Raw genomic sequence first — 10,545 nt, forward strand, 5'->3', positions numbered from 1 at the left:
GTGGGGGTGGGGGGATCCGGCCCAGGCCTGGTTTCTGGGTCTTGGGTTGAGTAGGGGAACAGATCTGTCCTAAGCACAGGAGGGCGCTGGCTGGCTGCTGCTCAGACCCCGGATGCTCAGCCGGCTGGTGTGTGGGGTGGATTCCGTCTGTGGAAAGGTCTTTGTTGTAAGGGTGGCCGCCGCTGGGTCCCACCCTCGGGCTGGATACTCCAGGGTCTGAGTCTGGCCCCTTCTCCCCTGGCCTACCAGCCCCAAGTGCAGATCCCCGGGCTCAGGCCTGGGGTGGAGACAAAGCCGCCCCACTGAGATCCCAGCAGCTGAGGGCCAGGCTGGGGGCTGGGCTGCCCCCCACCCCCCGCTTCCTTCGCCCCCACCCCAGACTCTGCCTCCAATCAGTTCAATTAGTACAACTTTAAAGCAATTAGGGAGAATTAGCAGCCAGGCTGCTGCAGGCTGAATGCGCTCGTCCCCACCTGCCCCTCAGCCCCTAGCCTCGCAGCTGCTGCTTGTCCTACAGACCCAGCCTAGGCCTCGCCTGCTCCGCCGGGTCTGCGAGAAGGTGAGGGTCTGAGGAGGGGAGGGGTGCGCCCAGGGGAGAGACCCAGAGACACCGACCTGGGCTGGCTTGTGTAGGTGACAGAGTGACAAAGATGGTTAGAGGTTCAGCCCCTGAGCTAGGGTGCTGGGTGCAAATGCAGAGCCTGACCCCGCTGTGGGCCTCCTCCCGCCTCCCTCTGTGCCCACGCAGACCTCCCAGGCCTCTGCTTGGAGGAGGAGGACAACCCTGTCCTCAGGGTGGTGAGGGCACAGGGTGAGTTTGTGACATTCCTGTTCACGACAGCTGCTCCCACTTCTGCGGGGAGGGGCGATGTGCCAGCCTCTGCCCCCCTGGACCCCAGCCTCTGTTTGGGCTCTGGCCTCAGCACTCCACACACCAGGGTGAGGGGTGCCCAGCCCTGTGCCCTGCAGACAGCCTTCTGAGCCGCCCTGAGGTGAGGCCCGTGGCGGTGGGCCCCGTGGGGGGGCGCAGATGTTGGGGGGCGAGGGCAGGTGCAGGGCCCACTCTGCAGACAGAACCCTTTGTGCCCAGACCCACCGAGCCTTCCGGCCCTGCCCCTCCCCACTCCCCCGGCCTCTCAAAGGAGGCCTGTTCTCGGGTCTCCCCTGGGGCACCCCCACCCGCGCGGCCTCCTTCAGGCGTGTGTGGGGCGTCAGCCGTCCTTCCACCCCCTTCCTTCCTTCACCCGCCCTCCTCCATCTGAGACTGAGCCAGCGCTGCGCTGGGCGCTGGGCAAGATGCTCATGCGGTCCGTCACCCTCTCCCTGAGCGGTTGGACGCTGGACAAACGGTGACACAATTCCTGTGCGATTCTGTCTGCGGGGAGGAGGGGCCAGGGGCCCGGAGAACTCCGAAGACGCCCTGACCGTACCGGAGGTTCCCAGAAAGGCTATAGGAGAGGAGCCCCCGGAAGGGGTTGGGCGGGGCAAAGCCTGGGAGTGGGCGGGGCGAACCTGCCCGGGAGTGGACGGGGCAAAGCTGTCTTGGGCTGCGCTGGGGTTGCGGGGCGGCTGTGGCCTGACGGGGCTCCTGCAGGCAGCTGGAGGCCTGGGCCTTTATCTGGAAGGATGGGGCCTGACAGGGGCACACGAAGCTGCTGCCAGGTGGGTGGTGCAGGGAGGTGCTGGGCAGGGGCAGGGGTGGGTTGGGCCCCACCTGCTCTCCAGGCAAGGAAGGTGCATGCTTGACTCGGTGGAGACACCCGCATGCCCTCACATGTCACAGGGGCTAAGCTGGGCGGGCAGCTGAGACGGTCTGGGGTGGTCTCTGGGAGTGTTTGACCCTGGATGTCAGGAGGTGAGTGGACCGGCCTGCCCCCACTTGTTAAATGCTCCCCCCGCCGCCCCGTGTCCAGCCACCCCGTCCTGCTGTGCTGTCCAGCACGCAGGTGCCTGTGCTGGGCCCGAGCACATGCGAGTGTCCATGCCCTGCTGAGCAGGCGAGTGCACCCCAGAGGGTCCTCTAAGGAAGGGATGCCGACCGGTACAAGGCAGTGGGCTCCAGACATGGGGACCTCACGCCCCAGCGGGACTGTGTTGGAAACGGTGGCGCCACCCACAGAGCTGCTGGGGACAGTGCTCTCGTCCCTGTCGGTTCAGATCACAGTGCGTTGGACGCTCCTGCCTGGGAGGACGCCGCCTCTGTGGCTGGCTTCACACCAGAGACTTCACTTCCGGCGCCCCCTCTGGCCCTGTGCGCTGGTGCGGGCGGCGAGCCTCTGCTTCCCAGTCCCCACAACCCCAGCTCCACCGGCAGGACGGCAGGACAGCAGGACGAGACCAGAGGGAGGTGGAGGCATCTTGGGGGCCAGGACCTCCTCTCCCTGGTGCTCACTGCTCCCCTCACACAGTTCCACCTCCCAGTTTCCAATGTAATGGCCCCGCACTGCAGGACAGATGTGAACAGCCCCCAAAGAGGCAAGGAGGTAAAGACTTTGGATCGGCATCTGCAGGGGGCGGATGGCTGCGGCAGCTTGTGGCTGTGGCCTGTGGGTGCCCTCATAGGTCAGGGTGGAGGGAGAGACCCGGAAGGTGCCGACAGGCACCATACCAGGCTGCACTGGGCGCCCAGATGCCTGCCTCGCAGCCCAGTGGGAGAGGCACACGCAGACGGGGCGCAGTCGGAGACCACACCCCAGGGGAAGTGTGCACAGAGGGCTCCACTGACTGGCTGAGGGACCCGGCCAGGCCTCCAGAGGGCCGCTTGAGCTGAGATCCTCAGATGCAGCCTCTTCCCTCAGTGATGGGCAGTTGGAGAGTGTCTCTGCTGTGGCCAGCGCGTGCAAGTGTCTGTGGGAGCAGGAGGCCCAAGAGGCCTTAGTCCGGGGCGCACGCAGCCCACCTGGCCTCGGAGTCTGAGCGGGGTGGTGCAGGGCAGTGTGATGGGCCTGGGCGGACGTAGATGTAGACACCAGTGGGCGGGGCGGGGGGGAGGCCACACCTCGGCCCATGTCCAGACGCACGCCCACTGCATGGGGGCTGATGGGGGCGGGTGCACATGTGGTCCTCTTGTGGGTGAGGGGCTAGACCTGCAGCTCTGCGCTTTCTCCAGCCGAGGGCCCACCATGGGGGCAGAAACCGTGTGTGTACACAGATGCGCATGTGCATTCACAGACATGCATGCGCATGCAGAGACGTGCACACATGTGTGCACACACTGATGCACATGTGTGTAAACACACGATGTGCGTACACACATGCACAGATAAGAGCACATGCAGAGATGCACACACCAATGTAGACACACAGACCCACACAACAGAGAGGCACGTACACGCACACATAAATGTTCATATACGCTGTACAGAATTCACATGTACATAGATGTATACAAACATACAGACACACACACATGAACGCGTAAATGTGCTTCGACACTTGTACAAGATGTGCACACACAGACATGTAGTGTGCACACAGATGTATGCACACAGGTACACACAGATGTGCGCACACACACCGAGCTCTGCCAGGGCTCGGTGTGGGATCTTGCTGGTGTGGGGGCCGGGAGGGAGGACACCGGATCAGCACCCTATTTCTGACCGCAGGGACGTGGTTTTGGTTTCTCTGCCTCTCGGGGAACGCACGTGTCTCCTGAGACATGGGTGACTCAGCGCGTGGGGCTCCGCAGACCTCCAGGGCAGCTGGGGACAGGTTGTGAGGGGTCTTGGGCTACGGAATTTCTTGTTTCTGTTCGTGGCTTCTTCACCTCTTCTCCTGGCTCCACGAGGGACACAGGGACCCAGAGGGCTCCCAGCAGGTGTGAGGCGAAGCCTGCTCAGTGGGCGAGCTGCAGCCTCCCAGGCTCTTCGCCGTCATTCATTCAGGAAGCCCGCGGTGGCCGGTGTTGCCAGCGTGGGGACTGGGTGAGCACTGTCCGAGACATGAGGTGCCCTCCCTGAGGGGTGCAGGGGGAGATGGGCCCTGCTTTCTGGAGGGTGGCATGCCATGGAAAACGACCCTAGGTCATGGGGACTGGGGTGAGTATGTGGACCCAGGAGGGGGCATCTGGGTGGCTGGACAGGTGTCAGGAGGCCTCTGGGGGTGGGGGGGAAAGCTGGCCAGGGGTGGGGGGAGTGTCAGCACAGGGGACAGCAGGGCCTGGCCGTGGAGCTGCGTGAGGGAAGGGTCTCTGCGGGCAGCCACTGGGGCGCCCGGGCGGCCGTGCATGACCTGGAAGGACTCACTGCACCGGCGTTGGAGGAGCTGCTCTGGGAGGTCCAGTGTCCGAGCACTCAACTCCTCAGTGGACAGGAGACCCCCGACCCATCCAGGTACATTCTTTGTTCAGGGTGCTGAGTGCTGGGGGCAGCAGGGTCCAGGCGTCCAAGGGGCTGGGAAGAACCAGCCTTGTTGGGGAGTCAGAACCCAGACCAGGCTTGGCATCCAGCCAAGCAGAGGGCATGGCAGCCCCTCCCCTGGTGAGGTGTGGGTCTCAGCTGGCTGCAGCACTGCCCCAGCCCGTTGCCCTGTGCATGCGCTGGTGGCTGCCAGGAGCCCCCGGCCCTGCAAGATGGAGTTGGGACCCTGGCTCTCCACTCGTGATCGCCTCCCATGGCCCTGGAGAGTCCGCCTCTGCAGCTGTCAGCGACGCACGTCCCGCTGCACAGAGAGACGTGCGGGACTGTGGGCGGCCTGGTCAGCTTGGAGCCGAACCAGGGTCTGGGGTCCGGATTTAGAAGTGAGTGCCAGGATGAGCCCCAGGTGGCCGCAGGGCGGGGCACGTGGACCCTTTTGAGCACCCTGGACACCGGCTGAGTCTGCCGCCTCTCTGGCCCCCGCCCCCGCGTGCGTGCTGCAGGGCCGTGTGTCTGTCCGGCCCCACTCCTGCACCCAGCGTGGACGGTGTGCCCACGAGTGCCTGTCCTGTGCTCTGCGTGTGCCTTGTGGGACACGGAAACATCGGCATGGTTTTCGAGTTTCCGAGCCGTCTTGGTGGCTGCAGGATGGGGAACCCGTGCCTCAGCCCCACTGTGGCCCGACTCCGCGGACCTCCCAGAAGCCCATTAGCCTTTCCGGGCCCACACAGCAGGTGGACTCAGCGTCCCCTGACACGCAGGGACGGCGAACAGCGACCACGGCGTGAGTGGGCGCTGCCGTGCCCGCCACTGCCCCCCCTCCCGCCCCTCTGCCTGTCGTCATCGCCGTTGCTCGGGACTCAGACCGTCCACTATGGTGTCGCCAAGGAGGCTTCACGGCTGCGTGAACAGCTTCGAGTTCACGCTGTGACGCTGTGCCAAGGTCCAGGGCACGCCCACGCTCCAAGTGCCCTGCCCATCAGCCCAGGGCTCTCTCGCTCAGAGCGAGGGCTCACAGCCCCTCCCCATGGTCCTGCTTATTCCCGCAGAGTGTGGGCTTGTCACCCCCGGATCCCTGGGGCTCCCCTGAGGCCTCCCCACCCTCCCTTGCACCCTGGTCCTCTCGGCCTGCTCCCCCCGCCCCGCCCTCGCGGGATTTGCATACAGGTGTCCCTGTTTGGTGCAGCTGAAGAGTGGGTGGGGCCAGCAGCACAGGAGCACAGGTGGTGGGACAATGGCCCCTTCAGAAAGCTGTTTCGTCCCACTGCCACCTCCGCGGAGCTGTGGCCTCGCTCCCATGCTGGTGGGGGATGTGGGGTCGGGGGCTCGGGGCCTCTGAGGAGCCCCTGTTCTGCCATCAGCTCCCCCTGGACCCTCGTCCGTAACTGGGGTGATGGGGCTGAGGGACGGGATGTGTGAGGGGGACTGCGCCCCGTGCCTGGTGGAGGTGGCCAGGCAGAGTCACCCTCAGGCCCCGGCTGTGCTTGGGAGGCCTTCGGGGCCTTCTTTGAACAGGGTCGTCTCCGCTGGGCGGGACGGTGAGGCGTGGCAGGCCCGTCACCAGGCCCTGCGTCGCTGTGGGTCTCAGTGTTATGAACCCAGCAGTCATGCACGAACCGCTCAACTGTGTAAAGGGCCCCACTTCCAGATGTAAGTGTCGGACACGCACCCCTATTTCTAGAATGCTGGTTGGCAGTCTGGCTTCCAACAGCCTGGGAGCCAGTGGGTCGGGGGCTCCCACTCTCCTCACGGCCTCAGGTTCTGCTCACCACCTTGGCGAAGGTTGGGGAGTTCTGGGCTCACCTGGTCCACATCCGCTCCCCATCTGCCATCGGCCTCTCTCCTCGTCCAGACCCAGGATGCCCAGCATGTCGGCTTGGAGTTGCCGTGCCTGGATGTGCTCAGGCTTCCAGGTGTGAATGTGTGTGATTGCATGTGAATATATGTGAGTGAGTGTGTGCAAATGTGAGTGTGTGAATGTGTGAGTGTGTGGATGAGTATGTGAGCATTGCACGTCGGTGTGCATTGGCGAGTTGGTGAGTGTCCGTGTGTGCGAGTGTGTATGTGAGTCAGCAAGTGTGTGTATGTGCATGTGTGAATGTGTGAGAGTGAGTGTAGGTGGGTGCATGTGCACGTGCGTATGTGAGTGAATGCATGCGTGCATGTACATGTGTGAGTGTGCACGTGTGTACATGCCTACATGCACACACATGTGCATGTGTGAGTGCATGTGAGTGTGTGTACGTGCGTGTGTGAGTGCATGTGAGTGTGTACGTGTGCGTGCACATGTGCATGTGAGTGCACGTGCAGGTGTGAGTGCGTGTATGTGTGCGTGAGTGCATACATGTGTGCGAGTGTGTGCGTGTGTGACTGCATGTGAGTGTGTACATGCGTGTATACATGTGTATGTGCATGTGAGTGTACATGCATGTGCGAGTGCGTGTGCATGCGTGTGAGTGCGTGTGCGTGCGTGATGAGTGTGTGTGGTGGGAGGGTCGCACAGGGGTTGCACGGTCCCAGGCTGCTCTCACCTGTGGAGACGGGACGCCTCGATCTCCAGCGCTGGCCGTGGCTGGAACGGCCCAGGGTCGCGTGTTCTGAGTTCCGCCGGCGTCTGGGGACGGAGTCTTGAAGGGAGTGTCCTCCTGATGTGGCCAGGCTGTTCTCGCACCTCAGCCGGTGGCCTGCCGGTGCCCACGGGCTCCAGCACGCTCCACGGCAGGGCCGAGGTGCCGGTGTTGAGGCGAGGGCTCCCCTCCTGGGCTCTGCTGGGGGGCTCCCCTCCACACGAGCTCTCTTGACATTTGTGGGCGGCACCCTCATGGCCGACAGTGAGCAGACGCCAGGAGCCTGGCCTGCCATGGCAACCGCCTGTGGCCTCGCTCTGTCCAGGCTCCAGGCGGCTTTATCTCTGAGGCCATCTGTTCTGGGAGCAGAATCCCAAAGCCATTTAACCAGACCCTGGCGCAGGGCAAGGTGTGAGCCCTCCTCCCACGCGCGCACGCACACACGCACTCACGCACGCTCACACGCAGATGAGGGGTGGCGCTTGCAGGGTACAAGGCCGCAATAGGGCAAAACCGGGAGATTTCCACCCAGGGGTCACCGTTTCCAGGGGCCCTGGTGCCCACCCGTCTGTCCCTTTTCTCTGCCTTCCTCACTTCTCTGTCCACCTGTCTGTCCCTCCCGGCTGATTTCTGCCTCACTTCTGCCTCCACGTCCTGCTGCTCATGTCCATCTCTGTGTCCCCTCCCTCGACCTCGGCCCCCAGCCCCTCCCCGGCACCACCTCGCCTTCTCTCCGTCTCTTCCCCACGGGGTCAGCTGCTGTCCCTCTCCTCTCTGTCCTGCAGACTGGGCCCTGGGGAAGCTTCTGGTCCCTGCTCCCTGTCCTGGATGCACCGAGGGCCGTCGGAGTGGGCAGCTGTTTGCCCCCTCCTCACGTCTGGATCTGTCTGCCTTCTCCCAGCCCACGATGGCCTGGTCAGGGGTGGGGGCCATCCGACACTGCACCCAGCTTCCGGGGCCCCCACAGCTGGGGGTGGCCGCCCTCAGCTTGCACTGCGACCCCTCACTCACTGCACCCCCCTCTGTGGGCAGCAGCACCCGACCGCAGCCTGCACGGAGGCTGCCAGGAATCCGTGTCCTTGTGGGATGCCGGCTTCTGCGATGCTGTAACCCTTCAGCTCCTGGCTCGGTCACCACTTCTGGAAACCCCTGGGGCCTTGGGGTGGGGAGGGGAGGCAGGGGGGTGTCCTGGGCCTCTGTGCCCCAGACCATGTTCTGACAGGCTTCAGGTAGGCCCTGGTGTTGGCAGAGCCGGCACGGGAGCCAAAGAGGCCGATCCGAGGGGCTTCTTGGGGGCACATGCTGGGGCTTCACTCAAGCGCCTCTGGGCACTGGTGCCAGCCTGAGTTGCCGACGGCCACGATGCTGGGGTGCCCTCCCCGCAGGCAGACCTGCTCGGCTGTGACCTCCACCCGCCCTGCAGTGCTGCGTGCTGCTGCCTGCTGGAGTCTCTGTGGGATTACAGCTGTGGCAGGTGAGGTGCCAAGGGCCGTCCTGGCTTCTGGTCAAGGGGGCGGAGGCACCCCGTGGGAGAGGCTGGGCGGATCCCCACCCCTGAAGCCCGAAGCGGGGAGCTCTCCCAGGGTACTGTGGCTCCTCAGACGTAGGTGCTGTCGGCCACCTGGTGGTCTCGCCAGGTCTTGGGTTCTGACCGTGGACCTGAGCCCTGGCCTGCTGGTCCCTGACCTCACGCTGAGTGGGGGATGGAGGGGCCTTGAGGACCCCGTCCCCTGCAGCCCCTCAGGCCTTCAGGGAACCGCTGCTTTGTCTCATCTGACTTTGAACTTGTCCAAGTGGCTTTGCCATTTGATGGATTAGGAGGCCATTTGGTTTTATTAAAAGAAACAGCATAGGCGTGCATAGGTCCCCCACTGTTTCTTTAAATAATCAGTCTTAATTAACTCCGTCCGAAGAACGCATTTTCCCGAAGGTCAGGGAATCCGGATGAGGTAGAGCAGCTAGAACCGCTAACTGCAGGCACCTGGTGTCTGTGCTGCCCGGAGGGAGGCTTTGGGGCATCCTGGGGTGTCCAGTGTGGGAGGCCATCAGCCATGGTTTGGCACCAGCCGATCGGGCCACCCTGTTTGGGGACCCACAGGGAAGCTGTCCCTTTTGTCCTCACTTTTCAGATGAGGAAACTGGGTCTCAGAAGAGCTGGGTAACTCGCCCAAGGTCAGTTCTTTGTAAGCGCACCTGTCACTGCAGACAAGGGACAGCGACAGGCCAGAGGGGATCTCCCCATCCCCCTGCTCTGCCCCTTCCTCCCTGCACCCCGGCCCACCTCCCAGCAACGCGCCCAGTCACGTGCTGCCCTCTGACCAGACGACTCACCTTTTACTTCCAGCCTGATCTTGGCCCTGAGCCTGAGGCTGGAACCCACATCCTGGGGACAACTTGGGGACAGCAGATTTGTTGAGTCCCGCAAATCTGCTCCCTTCCCCTCAGGAAGTGGCGCTGCCCCCACCCAATGGCTCAGGCCAAACCCAGAGTCCCACTGGGCCCTTGTTTTGTCCCCACCCCATATGCAGACTCCCAGGAGCCTGGCTCTTCCCCTAGCCTGTACCCCGACTTGGGCTTGCTTCCCCGGGACCAGCCGCCTGTCCACCTGTCCGTCTTCTGTCCAGAGGCCTTACTGCAGACACGGAGAAGTTCAACTGCTTGCTGTCAGTCATGGGGCTGGGAGGGGTCAAGGGACAACTGACCAGCTCTGTTTAGATTCCCCTCCTCCTGGCTCCAGGGCAGTGATGCCTGACTGCCAGCACCCGTCCCTTCAGCTTATGAGGTGGCCCAGGCTCACGCTGGCCTGAGGGGCTGGTCTGAGTCACTCACAGCTTCACCGAAGAGTGGGCCCGCAGCCCTTTTTACTGATGCCACCACCCCAGGGGCCAGTTCCGATGACTGCACCCCTGATGCCCCTGCCCCAGGGGCCAGCTCTGAGGTCTTCTGCTCCAGAGGATCATCCAGGGAGCCTCGGGCCTCATCTGCCTTCTGCCGCCTCTGGAATCCGTTCTCAGGCTATGGAACCAGGGAAGCTGCAGTTCCAGGTTCTGGCCGTGGGCCTTGCACCCAGGCCCCCACCTGCCAGGGGCAGGCTCCCGCACACAGGCAGGTGAGCGCCCGAAATAGAGGATGGGACGGGTTACCCCCCAGGAGATGACACCTGAGGTCTTTCAGGGGTGAGTAGACCCAGGCTTGAAGCTGGGAGTGTCCAGCAGGGTCTGGGGATGGCCAAGCTAGTAGTCCAAAGGGCTGCTGTGGGCAGCAAGGGGTCACAGACAGGGGCGAGGCAGGAGGACTCATCCCAGAAAGGCTTCCTGCACCCCCTCCTAACCCCAGTCTGGACAGACACTGGAGTGCCCAAGAGCCTCCCCCCAACCCTCAGGCTTTGGCTCCTGGTCCTCCCTTTGCCCCACCAGGGCTCCCGACCCGGGAGGCGTGGAGTCCACCGGCCAGGGCTGCAGGGGCCTGCCCCCCAGGCAGCCCGTGACAGTGCTGGGGGCAGCCAGGGCTCCCAGACCTGGTCCCACCTTGTTCCATCCCAGCTTCTGGCCTGACTGGGGATGAAGCAGGGAGAGAGAGGGGGAGCAGGAGGGAAGAGGCAGTGGGGAGGGGGAGGGAGCGGG

Source organism: Pteropus alecto, unplaced genomic scaffold, assembly GCF_000325575.1.
Source record: "Pteropus alecto unplaced genomic scaffold, ASM32557v1 scaffold45, whole genome shotgun sequence".
Lineage (NCBI taxonomy): Eukaryota > Metazoa > Chordata > Mammalia > Chiroptera > Pteropodidae > Pteropus > Pteropus alecto.